Raw genomic sequence first — 16,023 nt, forward strand, 5'->3', positions numbered from 1 at the left:
ACATGGCTAAGAACTGCTCCTGGGCAAGTGTTAGCTTTTGGAGATATTCGCGCTTAGCGCGAATATCTCCAAAAGTTGGTAATAGGAGATAGCGATGTTAGCGACTGTTTTCAGTCGCTAACATCTTGGCACGCCCACTTTGCATGTCATTAGTGATAAATATCACTGACATGCAAAGCGGGGCCCAAGATGGTCACTATCTCCTATTAGCTGTCGCTAACTGGTGTTAGCGACAGCTTGGTAATAGGGAGATCATTTTATCCCCGCTTTCTTGGCTTTTAAAGCCAAAAAAGCGGAGATAAAGCCCCTTGATAATATGCCCCCTAGTCCACAGCATGCTAGGCCTCAAACACCTACTCCCCACCTGTTGTAAAATATTTAGTCATATAAAATTTCACACCATGCTGTCTCACACAAATAATTTGATTTGCAAGACCAAGTTCAAAGTTTCTAAAGTTTTTGCAATCATAAATCAAGCCATTTGCACTTTAGCTATTGCTGTATCCTAAAATGAAATAAAGAAATTATCTCCTACCTGACTGGCTCAAGACTTTCGTATGAAGACCCTGCTCTCCAAATACAACATTTTAGAGAAACGGTTTTAAGGACCTGTGTCAAAGTTGGAAGTTTCTGGAAGCGTTGGAGGCCTGCCACAAGAAGGATGATAGTCCTGTGAATGTGGAAGACTTGTTTGGGACTGCTCACCCTCAAATCCACTGGCAAGTGGTGTCAGCTCAAGCTGATGTGAAGGAGGAGCCCAACCAACATTGTGCACGGTAAAGGAGCCAGCTAATGAAGCTCTTTGCTCCTCTTAACACCTTGGAAAGGGTCTTAAATTAATTCCAGCTCAGGGCTGGTGTTACTTCCCATCCAGAGTGATTTGGATAGTGTGTACAGTAAGATGGTTCTCCATGCGCAAAATGCGAAAAATATTTTTCTAGTGGAGCATTTCTTTTCAAGCATACTCCTGGGAGTGTTGGTGATAGCAATGTTCTGGCAGCGGTGAAGATCTCTGTCCAAATTTTTGTGCTTTTCTTTTTGTAAATCAGACCCATTACACCAATACTTTAATAACCCCACAGGTTACCAGTTTAGATTAAGTTTTCGTCTCTGACCATTGTACATAAAAAGATATATGGCAATAGCCCTAAATTCCTGGCAAACAGGTACGCACTTTCATTCCCACCCAGAATCATTGTTCAGCAGGAAAAATTTGAATTAGTGTGAGTTTTGTTACATTATTTGTACTTGTTGCTGTAAAAGTCTGGCACTCACTATTTTTTTAGGCTAAATTTGTTTGCTCTTTAGGAAATCAACTAGAATCTTGCTTCTTTATTCACATTCTGCTGGTAATTTCTCATCATTGCATTTAGAGGCTGCGCTGAGGATGGTAAGCATGGTATAAAGAACTTGTTAATGATGAAGATAATCATTGCCATAGAAAAATCTCATCTGATCAGGAAGGGCATGCATTGTGATAATTTGCACCTAAGAAGGACATATTTGAAAACTGTCGCAAAAGTTTCACTCATTGTCTTTACCAACTGATAGTACTTCACAGATCTGCAATGAGTCGTTATTTAATCATGACAGGCATGCATACAAACAGGGAACACAACTATAATTATTCCAAACTGAGGGGCACAAAAGGATTGCGGTTAATCCGCATTCTCCGGGCCGGCGGAAGCCACCGCCGGCCCGGATGATGCGGATTAACCACTGCGGACTGAAAAAAGACCCCCGCCAGATCAGGATGGCTGGGGGATCTTTTTTCCGTCCGCAGCTTTTCCGCCGCGGTCGCCTTCCGTCCGCGGCGGAAAAGCACTAACATGGCTGGCAGTGTCTATCAAACACCGCCAGCCATATTAGGATGTCAGCGGTGCTATGCCTTTACACGGCGGCATATCCGCCGTGCAAAGGCATACGGACTTTTCTTTGGCGGCCCGTTGCGGGCCCCCAGGGATGAAGGGGGGTGGGGGGTGCACATGGGGGGTACCTATGGTACCCCCCTGCCTTTGCGTGCACGAAGCGGCAGGCACCACGCGGTGCCTGCAGCTTCCTGCACGCAAAGGAAAACAGGGTTTTTTAACATTGCGGCGTGTGCTGCTTCAAGCAGCACCCGCCACAATGTTAAAAATACAGGATGTGACCGCCAGGGTGGCGGTCACATCCTAATTAGCACGGAGGGACCGCCGCTTCCCCTGCGGATGGTCCCTCCTCCTCTGGGGTGGCGTACGGACGAAGGTCCGTCCGCCTTCCTAATGAGCCCCTGAGTCCGGAAAACTGTACTCAAACTACATAATACCTGTCTTTCACTCTAAGCCAGCACCACCAACACATGCAATCAGGTCCAATCATGAATGCAGGACACCTACATTACTGCAATTATAGGACATATAGACTAGTTTGTACACGCCACACAGATTCTTATGTTGCACAGGATTGTAATTAATGGCATTGAGGAAGCCACCATTAACACAGCTATACAGACATTGACCACCAAAAAATTGCATCCACAACAGCTGTGCGATTGAGATAGTAGGAAACTGTACAGATTGACCTATAATGACATACCCATTCTTGCACATGAAGTTTGGCCCAAGTTATGATTCTTTATCATTCATTTAAAAAGTAGATCTAGATGGAAGTTTGATCATGTTCTTCTTGACATATGTAAAATTCACAATAGTTGAAATTCATAAAATGAATGAAATTTTGCTCCATGCAATTTTGCAAGGAGCAACTTGGGCTCAAGCAATATTCTGTGAGGTATGCCATCACAATAAACTTTGACATGAAATACTGGTAAATATCCTTTTTTGCTGCCTGAATAATTTCACTTGATTTCATGTAATGTTTGCCAAATGCAAACCAAACAAATGACTTCACCTACTGCTAGAAAAAAAGCAGGAATGCACCCAAAAGAAGTTGACATGGGTCACAATGTCCAGCTGATTCTATTTCAAGGCACAACACAAGCACATCATTGAACAACTTAAGATCAAATTCCAACAAATAAGACGACTCACCAGAAAAAAAGCAGTACAAAAACAGGCTTAGTTAAAAATGCATATGAATTTCACCATAGAGGCAAGCAAACATGAAAGAATGAGAAAGCCCCTAGGTCAGTTGCTGCTTTGTGGCCCCATGCAGAAAAAAAATTTGGGGCACAGGCATCAAAAAAATTATTTTGCGATTCCTTTATAGCGATTTTTAAGAATTTGCTATTACGGAATCGCAAAAGTGAATGCATCAAAAAATTTGCTATAATTTGTCGAGTCGTTAAAAATAGCTATTCTCGATAGCAAATTAGTTTTTACCGAATCTGTAATAGCGAATTCGCTATTACAGAATTGCCAATAGCGATTTGCCCATATTTCTGCATTGAGATGACATCACAACCAAGAAGTGAATCAGTGAATGCACACACCTGTTCGCAGAGAGAGTTAGAGGAGGAGGCAGACTGGTGGAGCTCAGCAGGAAGAAGCTGTGTTTGGAGCAGCAGTGAAAAAACAACAGCATGGCCACAGAAAATGGGAAAAATAAAGGAGAAGGCAGGAAGAGAAAGCTCAAATTTAGTGAAAAAGAACTTGAAAGCCTCGTTGAGGAAGTGGTGTTGAACCACGACAAGCTTTTTGGAAAACTCTCCCTGCAGGTTGCAGAGTCAGTCAAAAGAAAAATTTGGCTGGCAATCCAAGGGAAGGTTAATGCTGTGGGGGTAACACAGGTTACAATCTCAGACCTGCACCAAAGATGGTACGACCTTTGCAGGCGAGCTAAAGAAAGGTGGCTGAAGGGCTAGCAGCTTAAAAAAAACTGGAAAGGGACAATCTTCCGACTGTGCAAACACATCACTGGAAGACATGGTGGAATCCACACTGCAGCCAGAGGCAGTCGTCGCGATAACACAGATCAACACCTCCTACTCATATTTCAATGCTAAATGTTACTAAAATATCCCAAAATGCACACCCTGTGTACAGCAGCACACCTGAGTCCAGCCCAGTAGCATACAGAAAATGTAAGGGCAAGGCAAGGAGGGACCAAAACAACTCTAGTGCAGCAGAGTACAGCAAGGAAGTGACTAAAGTACACTTTGTCCAAAACAGAAGTTAATTTATTAGACATTTGCATGCGCTATGCCACAAACATGTGCAGGAAATACATAACTGAACTTGCACTGTTTAAAATCACAGATGCAGCAGTGCAGGACAGGGACGTGGCTGACGCCCATGAGTCAGAGGGACCAGTGGAGCAGACTGAGGAGGGACCAGAAGTGCCAGCATCCTCACCCATACCTGCTCCCACTTGATGCAGGCGAATAGTCCCACCACTGCCTGCTTCGGACAGTGATGAAGAGAGTCACACAGGAACTCCCACACAGCAGGGTGGCAACACACCACCACCACCAACAGGAGTATCAATGTGGTACCGTTCCATCTAGTTCTGCAGGCGAAAACCCAGGGCAATCCTGACGTCTGCAGAGGACAATGGGGCACCTGCCTGGAGTGGGCTTGAGGGCAAGATGCTGAGGGTCCAGCGCCTGCAAGGAGGGAACATGAGGATGATGCAGGACGAACTAGGGACAATGACAACACACATGGGGGAAATACGTGACTGTCTGAGAGAGCTTACCACTGCGGTAGTTGAAGGGCACAGGGTAAACACGGAAAACCTAGCCAGTGTTGCAACAGCGATGCACAAGTTGTGCAGGGTCATCCAGGGTGAGCATGCCTCCCATAGCAGGAAGCATCACAATTTGAAAGGGTGCCTGCACGGTTACACCAGGGCAATCAATAGGCTGAATACAACTGCAGCTCAGCTTTCCAGGCGTGCTGTCAGCATGCAGGTGTACATGAGCCACTGCTTCTGGGATGTGGCCATGGGCCGCATTCAGGTCCCTAATGCAGTGGAACAGCTCCAGACATTCTGCAGCTTGTGGAAACAACGTGCTTGCAGGGGGGACAGTGAGGAGGCCTCCAGCCTCAGCAGCCTGCTGATACCTGTGACAAATCCCAGGAGGTGCAGTACTAGGAGCAACTTCGGCACAGAAGGCTCAATGAGGGATGTGACTGAGCATACTGAGAGGACCACGGGAGTGCATGGCCGAAAGAAGTAGACATATGGACAGGTACAATTCTGGTATGGTAACCAGAATCTTGTAAATAGTTCCCACTGAAGTTTAAGTGCCAAGGCAATGACATTTAATTGTGTGTACTCACACTGCACTTTTCTGCACATGGTATGTGTGCATTAACACAACCACACAATTTTCACAATAAACCTTTGAGCACATACTGTGTTGTTTCTGGATTACCCACCTTAAAAGTATTGTTGCATGATTTATGCACATCTCCGTCTCTCCTCTGCTATATTTGGACCACATGCCGCTTGTGGTGGTTGTCTTGGCTGGATGTATACCTCAGGCTCGCTGTCAGAGTCTTCCAGGGGAATGCCCCTATTAGTGGCTATGTTGTGCAACATGGCACATGTGGCGAATATTTAGCAGCAAGATTCTGGCCTATACTGTAATGCACCCCCTGTTTTGTGGAGGCAGCGGAAAGTAGATTATAGTAAACCAAATGTCCTCTCAATCCCATTGCGAGTGGAGATCTGTGCCTCATTATATCGCTGCTCACTTTGCGTAGTAGGATTTAGATATGGAGTTATGATGAAAGAACGCACAGCATGTGCACTATCACCTACAGGATGTAATGAGAAAATACATTAGTCACTGCTATGTATCAACATGGCAGACAGGGGTGCAAGAGAGTGTTACATATGTTTGCCAAGCAAATATCCTTCGCCAAATTCCCCTGCAAGTAGACATCTGTGTATGCCACAATGCAGGAAGATGTAGGAGTCATGTGCACTGCCAGGGTAACTAGCCACTATGTCTGTGATAATGTTTTTAGAATTGCAGATTACTTGAATATACAATGAATGGTAAGATTTCCAGTTGCGGTAAATGTACTCATTCACTGAGGGTGGGCAAATGGCTACAAGCATTCCATCAATGCAACCAATGACATGTGGGAAATGCGCAACATGATTAAAATCTAATGTAGTTTGCAGCAATTCCTGTGGTGTTGTGGGGAACCTGATGTGGTGGTGTATCCTATGTAACATGGCATCAAGGAATGCGTAAATAAATCATGATAGGGCACTTTGAGAGACATCTCCAGCTGAAGCAATTATTCCCTGGAAGCTCCCTGATACTAGGATTTGCAGTGAACATAGGACCTGCACGTGAGTGGGGATGGCACGTGTCCTGTGAGTCTAACGCTGCAGTATTGGGTCCAAATCAGCTACGAGCTCATAGATTGTGTCTGCATTCAGCCTATATTTATCATAAATCTCTTCCTCTGTCTGCCATAGCAAAGTAACGTGCACTCAGAATATGTGTTCCCGCATCCTCCTTCTCCTCTGTGCTGCTGCTCTTAGCCCCATCGTCCTCGCCATGATGTAGAGCATTGCCATTGTGAAGCATCCTGATGCCTTCTGGGACTGTTTTTAATAGTTTACTGATGATTTTCACCTAATTTCTTCCATTTGAAATGGTTACCACCTGATGTGATTTGTTCTTATTTAAGAATTGCTAATTGCAATTGTTTAACACATTCAGTATTTGCAAATGTTTAATGCATTGGGTTTGTTATTTCTTATTAGCGATTACTTAATACCGAATCGCTATTACTGATTCGCTATTTAGGTCATCACTATATTTTGGACATTTTGGTGATATTCTGCGAATGGGCTTAATGCATTGTAGTGAGCTGTTTTGTGATAGCAAATTGCCTTTTTTACCGATTTGCAACGTTTACGATTGCAATTTAGCTTGATGTATGTGCCCCTTTGCCGCTAGCAGTGAATGTTCTTGGCCTTCAGGGACTGATAGTTGTCTACTGGGAGCCATTTTGAGAATCAAGAGGCAACACCTGGAGAAGGTCCCATGCCTTCAGCAGGTAGACTTTCACTTTGAAAGTTTCCCTAATAAAGGCCGTGAGTAAGCCAATGCCTCAGATGATAATGAATTTTCTCCAGGCTTTGTAATTTCTCTTACCCTTATTGGTTGGTTTGTTTTACAGTTTTAATAATCAGGCCATCCCCAAGAAGCAGTAATTGTAGGTTGTTGTGGGAATTATGTCACCAATAGGTGGTTGGAATGGCAGGTAGAGCTTGTAAATTATGTTTCTGTAAGCAAAAGTCATCTGTGTTTCGGTCTGATTTGTGTAAAGACAATAGTGATGTCCTACTTACTTACTTATGCCTACTACCCCTCCTGGGCTATAGGCCATCAGTTGGGACTGTCCCGCCATCTCTGTTCTGGGCTTTCCTTTCAATGGGACTCCAGCTGTTACCCATCCCCATATAGTCAGCATCATTGCCACAACAGCAAGTGGTTCTTGGCCTTCCTCTTTTCCCTTTACCTTGGGTGTTCCATTTGAGGACTTGTCTGGTGGTGTTTGAGGCAGACCTGCATAGGGTGTGCCTTATCCAGCCCCAGGTTCTTTTAATGATTTCTTCATGAGCAGGGGGTTGGAAAGTTTGCTGCCATAGGCTGAGGGTGTTTGCCGAGTGGATTTGGAGAATTTTCCTCAGACAGGTGTTGACGATGGTCTGGACAATGTTGGTGGTGGTCACCGTTGTCCTCCAAGTTTCTGCTCCAAACAGCAGGACCCACTTTAAATGTAGTAGTTCCAGAAAGACAATATTTTAGCAGGAATCCAAAATGCATTTGAAATGTATGGCAAAGCAGAGTAGGTCAACAGGTTCAAATATATATATTGTATGTGGTATGCCTTTTGAAGTTGTAACACAGAAAGTGGTTTGTGTGTGTTTTGAAGGTACTGTGTGTGCAATCGGCAACTCATATTGGTAGAGAGAAGCCAAGGGTGTTATAGAAGCCCCCTTAAGCTTGACATTATATAATACATAAGTAACAAGTAACCAAGTGGTGTAGTATTGCAGTGTATATAGTAGCATCATGTTTGGAGGCATTTATGTGCAGCAAGTATTTCAGGGGTAATGTGGATGTAACCAGATGTAGAAGGTTGTTAAAAGGGTTCTTTATTGGAAACCGGGGGGTACAGGGCTCTGCTGGCGGGAATGTGGTCAATCTGGCACACTCACCCACATCCTATGGGCTTGCCCGAGAATACAGGATGTTTGGACGGCAATTCTCTGAGACATTGACACAATATACCACACTGACCTACCAAAACTCCCCACGTTAACACTTTTAGGACTCCCCAATGCCTTGATGTTACCCCTCAGATCTGGGACAGGTAGAGCGATAGCGCTGGCACTGCGGGCTGCTAAACAGGTATTGCTGGCTACATTGGGCAAGACAGAGGCTCCATCTCACCTGGATTGGCTATATAAATTGTGGGAATTTCTGGGTATGGAGAAGATTACGGCGGTCCTTACACACTCCCTTCCCAAGTTCGAGGACACATGGGGGTCCACCATAGAATTCTTGTCTAACGAATTTACGGAACTCACCTGCCCTAAGTCCCTCAGAGTCCTCCGCCTCACCGGCTCCAAAGGTCCACAGACAGAAACATGATAGTCCGTCTCCCACCTCGTTCGCCTACTGACCATTTGCCAGGCCCACCTCACACTCACTTTAATAATCACCTCCATTACCTTGTCTCAGTTTTTCCAACTTTCTTTCTCTCCTTCTTTTCTTCTTATCGTTCAGTTCCAATGCAAGTTCCCCACCGGCCGGTAGATGGAGGTGGCGGGTATTGTTTTGCTTGATCTCGCTTTACAATAATAAAAAGATTTAAACCAAAAAAAGAAACATTTCCTCAATTAGTCTATCTCTCTGTAAACATTCCGGGTCATTGTGGTCACTCAAAATAATCCTTTGGATGAAACTTCTTCTCTGATTGCCGCTCTTCCTTCTCATGGTGTCTTGCATGAATATTTGTGCCAGTTCCAAGTGCATGTAAAGAATCTAGAGCTCTTCTCACTGTTTTTTGTTTTTTATTTCGTTTGTATTCTTTATAGGATGCTGAAACAACCCCAGAGAACAATGCATCACTGTATATGGCAACAGGAAAAACATATTTCACATGATGGGTTCTAAGCATGTGGGAATGCCTAAAGAAGCAAATTGGTGGGAGAGCACTTTGAAATGAACAACGCGAGGGGAAGTTAGTCCTCAGTAGTTGATAAGAATAGGAGAGAATTGCTTATTCTTGCGTAGGATGAAAGATATATGGCTAAAGGCCTTTCCAGAAGTGAAGCAGGATTTACCCAAATCTGAGGTGTCAATAGTTGACATTCTTTAGTCTTAAAGCATATGCCAGAAAGGTTTTTTTCGATGTACATGTGTTATGATATTTTCAGATTTCAGGCCTGGCTATGGAGGAGTGTATATTGTATAGGGAGCTACCAGAAATGAATTTTGGAGATAAATTAGACCTTTTTTTCTTTAGTGGAAGAACTTGTTGATCAAGAAGGTGAATCTGAAGAGGAGTTGTGCCAGAAGATAAAGCTTTCACACCCTGGATGGGTGAAATGTGTTTGAACATCCGCATTTTGGTACAATGTCAAGCTGCTGCATGACATAATGGATCCTAGTTACAATTTAGATTGTGCCTGTAGTCAGCTTTAGCTGTCTACTGCTGAAGTCCTATTGCCTATAATACAATATATACAGTGGGCTTTAGATTGGCCCCTTTTTAATTTGTAGACAGCTTACTTGTCTAACCCAGTTCCCTGATTTTGTCCCTGCACTGCTGATGTGAGGGGGCTAGACTTTTAGATTTCTTTTAGCACTCTATTATTTTCATCTTTCTCTTGTTCATTCAAAGGCATCAACTGTTTGTACATTGCTTCCCAGGCTCTTCCCATGGCCCCCTTCATAACTTTTTAAAACCTATTATCCCCTAAAGATGTTGCTTGTGTGAGAGCCCGGAAAATGAGGCCAGGCCGCTCTCTTCTCTATCCATTGCTCCCCATTCTGTGATTCTGTTTTAATACATATTTTCCGTTGTTCCCCATACATACCAACTCTTTTTATTATATTTTTTCTGCAACAGCCTGGCTTCACAGTCCATTCCTTACTACAATAAAAAAAATTGCCCGATGTTTTTCTCTGATTGTCTGGAGGCCTGGCAAGCTGCAACTGGGCCCCTACTGCTTTTTATGTTGTACTCCTGTGCATTGTTTTTTTTTTTTTTTTTAAATAGTTGTTTGCGATATTTGAATGGTAAACTAAAAATGCAACTTGGCTGCCGGTGTTTCACAGTGTATCCATGCTCGTACACTCACACATGCATATGGGAACCATCTTGGAATGTTGAAAACTGACCACTGCATGTATGCTTGCATACACTTACATAGTTATATACCAACAACCAATTTGCTCTTTAAAATGTATTATTACAATGTGGCCAATGATAATTTTAGAATGATATATTTAAAAAAATGTATATGTGTGGCAGCATTACAAAACAAGCATTGTCAAAGCCAGTAGTTCACCATTTGCCTTTGAAAAGCACATTTTATTGGCTTCTCCATTGTGTCTTGGATGGTATTCAGACAAAATATTGATTTAGAAATGTCAACTTACACAAATATTGAGTTGTAAATGGCGTGACACAGAAATATCGACAGCAAGAATATCGTGGTCATGAATATCGATTTTAAGGTAAAAAATATCATTTTTTAAAATATAGATTTTTTAATTAGTGTTATGTATTTTAGTATATATTTTAAATGTATGTGTATTTTTGTATACATATTGTCTATGTTTTTAATGTATGTGTCAAATTTTTAGTAGTTATCAATTTTATTTTAATTACATTTAGCATTTTTTAGCTCTGTAGTGGGTTGTGGGTTCATAGGAGAATAGGGTGGGAAGTAATTTAATGATAATAAATTTATGAGTGTTTTTTATTTATTACAATTTTTTTAATTGAGAGTGAAGTACTGTATTACAAATTAATTATTAATTGGTCATTAATTATTATTATTTAATTAATTGGTAATACATTATGGTAATTGTGTAATTACTTTTAAGTGTAGGTTGTGGGGTTTATGTGATAAAGGGTGAGAAGTAATTCATTTTTGATTAATTAATAATTAGTTGTTAATTGATGATAATTAATTAATTGAAAAATGATTATGTAAATTGTGTAATACATTTTAGGTGTGGGTTGTGGGGTTTATAGGAGTAAAGCGTGGGAAGTAATTTATGTTTAATTAATTAATAATTAATTTTTAATTAATATTAATTCATTAATTGAAAACTAAGGGCCCCATTAGGATGGCGGGCGGATCGTCCCCGCCGGCCCGGCGGTTGCCACCGCCTGCCCGGCAGGGGCCATCCACCCGCCATCCTTGCTCCAGAGACCCCCCGCCATATTACCATGGCTGGGGGTCCGCGGCGGACGGAAAGACCGTCCGCCGCTTTTCCGCCCGGTCGACAAGTCGACAGAGGCGGAAAAAGGATCAATATGGTGGCGGTGCCTGTTAGACACCGCCAGCCATATTACGATGTGGGCGGTAACATGCCTTTCCGTGGCAGCATTGACGCCACGGAAAGGCATGCGGGGATTTTTTGCGGGGTCCCTTTGCAGGCCCCCAGGTACTCTGGGGGTGGGCGGTGCACATGGGGGGTACCTATGATGTACAATGTGGCAAGCACCACGCGGTGCCTGTCACTTTGTGCATTCAAAAGCACAACATGCATTTTTGGCATTGCGGCGGGTGGTGCTTTCAGCACCGCCTGCAGCAATGTTAAAAATGCGGGATGTGCCTGCCAGTGTAGCGGGCGCATCCTGATGGGATGTGCGGGACCGCCGCACCCTTGGCGGGTGGTTCCATTTCCCACTGGTATGGCGGGCTGACAAAATCCGCCCGTCATACTAATGTGCCCCTAAATATGGAAATTGTGTATTTAATTTTATGTGTGGTTTATAGGGTGGGAAGTAATATATGTTTAAATAATTCATATTTGTTGATCACGAATTGCTGTACGAATCGGCTCTGGTAAGGCTCAACCTCTCCAAATGCCTTCCGCAACTTATTCGGTCAGCCCTAGTGGTTTCCAGGCATCGTACTTGGTCGTTCGAAACTGGGAACGAGTCGGGCGGAAACAGGGGTTCAGTATCTGCTTCAGCAAACCCGAATCCGATTCGGAGCCCTTCCAACCATTGTCGGACTCGACCCTCAAGTGTTATACATTACTGACAACACTGCACAAGTTGTGGTTTGGTTCTCACTGGTTCACACTGGTCCATAATGTAAAAAGAAAAACAGTTCAGGGTTAGGTATGTCCTTCCACAAATGAAATCATCTCTTTCTTACATATTCTAATTCACAAATCTTATTCATACGAGAAATATTCAAGTAAAATGTAACTACATTATTTAGTACACTATTGTATTCTATGAAACACATATCAATAGGAAGGTAAAACAACTAGCTTTTTCTAGTGAATCACATTTGATTCAGCACATTTTATCATTGAACTCTTTACATCTTTACATTACTAAGAACGTTGACATAAGGTCATTAAAAATGAAAAAAGAAAACTACATTTATTAGCATTTTTACTTAACATTGCTTGTTATGGAATTCTAGTGCTCTGATTTTCCTTTTTAATAAATGTGGCTTCTCGTTTCATGCCTACACGTTATTTCTATATGTTAGTTGCATCGATTTGCTTTCAAAAAAACACTCTAAAACCAGTGTAGAAACACCAATCTTTCCCACAAACTTGTAAATTCAGGTTGTGAACAGTAGCTTGGATCATGCATGCATTTCCTTTCCTCCTTAAAATACCAATCCTTAAGCATTCAAACTCTAAGACTTTCTTAGCCAGTGTTCCAAGACTATGGAGCTCAATCCAACCAGACATAAGGACAAACCCAGCATAAAACACTTTTAAAGAAAGCTAATGAGGCAGCTGTCTCAGGTCTGCTTCCATCAGTAAAAGATCCTAGGCTGCAAAGGTAGTTGCTGAACTGATGCTGTCCCAGGATGTCATCTGCTAATATTCTTTATACTTTTAATCTGTAGACTACTCCTCTGAGCAAGACACGATGGGTGTAGGGTAGTCACGGGGAACAGGAGCGAGGGTAGGCTTACAGCAAGTTGCCGCCACCCTTCCGAGTGGAGCAACACCGTGCTCCATCGCACCCCCGTCAGGCTGTAGCCTCTGTTACTTGGGTCACCACAGTGCCCAGTACAGGACTACTAGGCCCCCAAAGCAGGCTACCTTCTATCAATCCGGAACCTGCCCTTAGTAGTGCACCACACATATCATAGGTCCTGAAGAAGTGCCATCCGATTGCTCTTGTAACACCCAGGCACGAAACATGTCGACCTTTCACTAGCGATTGTCCACCGGGAACATTATATCCCAACAGGACATCCTCTTTATTTTTTATCTAGGCAGGTACTACCGTGAACATTAAACTATTGTACAGGACTGTGCCTTACCTTTTTTAAAAACCACCACCTTAGTGCACACATAATTTCCCTGCCCCCACACCGCAAGCACCCTACGGCTTTCTAAAAAAGATCTCCGATAAAGAGCCCAGGAAACGGTGAGCCTGTCGAGCAGTGCAGCGCCGGCCCGACGAGGAGCAAGGCCCAATGATGAAGCATGACACCTCTCAGGGTGTGTGAGGGCAACATGACAAAAGATTTGTCTTTCCGATCCCCTTCCCTCCCTTAGGAACTGCACTCTCCTTTCTTTACATTAGTTTGCCCCACACCCATCGTGTCTTGCTCGTGCAATATAAAACTGCTAATAAAAGAAATACATTTTTTGTTTGATTTGACTTTTATAGACTCAGGAATGATCATAGCAGTATTTTTTGTTTGAAGTCATAAGTTGAAACATGTCAATGAATGTAAGTAGGGGCTTGGACGATGGAGTGGGGAAACTAATAACATCATGTTTGGCGTAATTTATCGCACCTGCACCTCACCGCACAAGTAACATAATTTAGATATTGTGCTAATGTTTGTATTCTGAAACAAAACTTGATAAAAATTGAGCTTAACAGTGTTTAATTGCAGAGAGAAACACGTGTTGACAGCAACATTTTTCCAATGTGATACCAATCACCGACTGTAAGACTACTGTCATATGATACACGACTGGAATAACACAGAAGTCCACGTTCAACTTCCTACAAAAGTCTGATTCGTTTAAAGTGAAGTAGAAAAGAACAGAAAAGAAACCTGAGTGGGAATAAATCTTGCACAGATGGAAGATATCTGGATGCACTGAAGCGCGACAGGGCGCAGTTCTATGATGATCAAATGGGTACAAAGTACAGATGGTTTGTGTGTTAATTAATCAGTTTGGTCTGTGGTGACTAAAGCTCCGTGGATGTCAATAGACTGGGAACCACAGTGCTCTGAAAACATCACGCACACGGCTGGAATGTCCATATGCCTCCGCGAGCATTTCCCGGTGGGCTGGATGGAACCGTATGAGGCCGGATTTTGAAGTGGCAAAGCTTCAACGCTTATGAAGGGAAGGTGTATGGGGAGGGAGGGAGGGAGGGAGAGAGAGAGAGAGAGAGAGAGAGAGAGAGAGAGAGAGATAGAGAGAGAGAGAGAGAGAGAGAGAGAGAGAGAGAGATGTAAACTGGATGATTGAGCGAAAAGATATACGAGGACAGAAGGAGAGAGGTAGGTAATGTAGATGGAAAGGCGCGAGAGTGGAAAGGAAGGGGGCTGGCATGAATACTTTTCACAGGGCTACTTTTGGTTCCCGGACGGACCCTGATCAAGCAGTGATAAATACAAACTCGGTCAGTGTGGACAGAGCTCCAATTGGTTGCGTTTGTGGGACACATTTGCTGTCCCCTGGCAGAGACCCTTGCACAGGCAGCTCTGCGAGTAACACCATGCCTCGGACCGAGGAGAAGCAGCATACCAAGCACTGGCCTCTTTGGGGAGAAACCACAACCTACGATAATGCCAGTGAGTTACAACTTGCTTTTATACGGAGCCCTCACCTGAAACGGACCAGGACGTCAGCGGCGCCCATACCTCCAAGCCTACTTCTCGCCGCACCCGCTCCGCGGGTGCCGCGTCGCGTAGAGGGGCTTAAGGGAACACTGAGGAGACTTGCTTGCTGTTGTTGACTGCGGGTGAGAGGCGCTAGCGGGGCTGCGAGCGTGCAGGGACTCCAGGAACCAGGAGTCCCTGCGAGACCGTCTATCACCTTCCGGTCCGCTCTCCCTGCTGGCCCCGCCCCCCGCCTTGCTGAGGATTTTTAAATCTCCCGCCTCTGCCCTTCCTGCGGGTCACTTTGCTTTTATACGGAGCCCTCACCTGAAACGGACCAGGACGTCAGCGGCGCCCATACCTCCAAGCCTACTTCTCGCCGCACCCGCTCCGCGGGTGCCGCGTCGCGTAGAGGGGCTTAAGGGAACACTGAGGAGACTTGCTTGCTGTTGTTGGCTGCGGGTGAGAGGCGCTAGCGGGGCTGCGAGCGTGCAGGGACTCCAGGAACCAGGAGTCCCTGCGAGACCGTCTATCACCTTCCGGTCCGCTCTCCCTGCTGGCCCCGCCCCCCGCCCTTCACGTCACCTATTTCTTCCTCCCACTCTCCCGCAGCGCGGGACGCAGCCCGGGCGAAGACAGGGCAAAGACTGGGCCGTTTGAGGCCGTTCGAGGACGGCCGAGGACTGGACTGGCCTACCCTCCTTCGCCTATCTGGGGAAACTGTTCAACTGTGGTTGGTGTTGTTAGAAATTTTTCTGATCCATAGAAGGTTGTATTTGGGTTCTCACTGTTCATGAACATGTCAGTTAGGATAACCCGTAGTAAGACTGGCAAGGGAAACACTTCAATCAGTGGCCCAATGGATGATTTTATCACCCGTACTAATCAGGCAATTGATGAGGAAATTTTTAAGTTACAGTCCCGTGTTTCTCTTGAACTGGCAGCCGCAAGAAGATTATCAGAGGTAATCACTGCCTCGAAAAAATCTTCATTGGGGCATATTGCAACTGCTGTTACCCCGGATAGACCTGCCAC

Source organism: Lissotriton helveticus, chromosome 2_1, assembly GCF_964261635.1.
Source record: "Lissotriton helveticus chromosome 2_1, aLisHel1.1, whole genome shotgun sequence".
Taxonomy (NCBI): domain Eukaryota; kingdom Metazoa; phylum Chordata; class Amphibia; order Caudata; family Salamandridae; genus Lissotriton; species Lissotriton helveticus.